Here is a 590-nt window from a genome sequence, read left to right on the forward strand (position 1 = left end):
CCGGAACGCTGCTCGGAGGAGGCAGCGAACACGATGGTGTGGGTTGTGGCCCGTGGCCCGTGCACCATGTGCGCCTTGATGACGATGGATCGGAGATGGCATCGCGCTACTCCTTGCAGATGCGGCGGGAACGGCGGAGGTCGCTCGCCGGGAGGCGGATGAGGATGGTGGTGAGCACGTCTCGCGGGAGGCGCGTGGTGGCGCTGGCGCTGGCACCGCAGGACATCGCTTGGTTCTGCCTCTGGATGGAACCGCGACGGCGTTGCACTTGCATGACCATGTATAATCGTGTTTGTCTGATTCACCATGGATGATTGCGTGGGAGGAGAGTACGTTAAGACGATGAGAGAGTAACCGAGTAAGAGTCCGGGTATGCGCCGTCCTCCGTTCAACCAACGAATACGTACTTCAGCTTAGTATATACGATTCCTCCTATGCGCCGTCCTCCGTTCAACCAACGAATACGTACTTCAGCTTAGTATATACGATTCCTCCTACACAACGATGATGTCCTTCAGTTCTAAGAAAATCGGTGATGTCCTTTACGTGTGTCCTGAGTTCTCAGATCAGAAGGGGAGAGCCCCGAATCG

This window comes from Triticum dicoccoides, chromosome 5B (genome assembly GCF_002162155.2).
Source record: "Triticum dicoccoides isolate Atlit2015 ecotype Zavitan chromosome 5B, WEW_v2.0, whole genome shotgun sequence".
NCBI lineage: Eukaryota > Viridiplantae > Streptophyta > Magnoliopsida > Poales > Poaceae > Triticum > Triticum dicoccoides.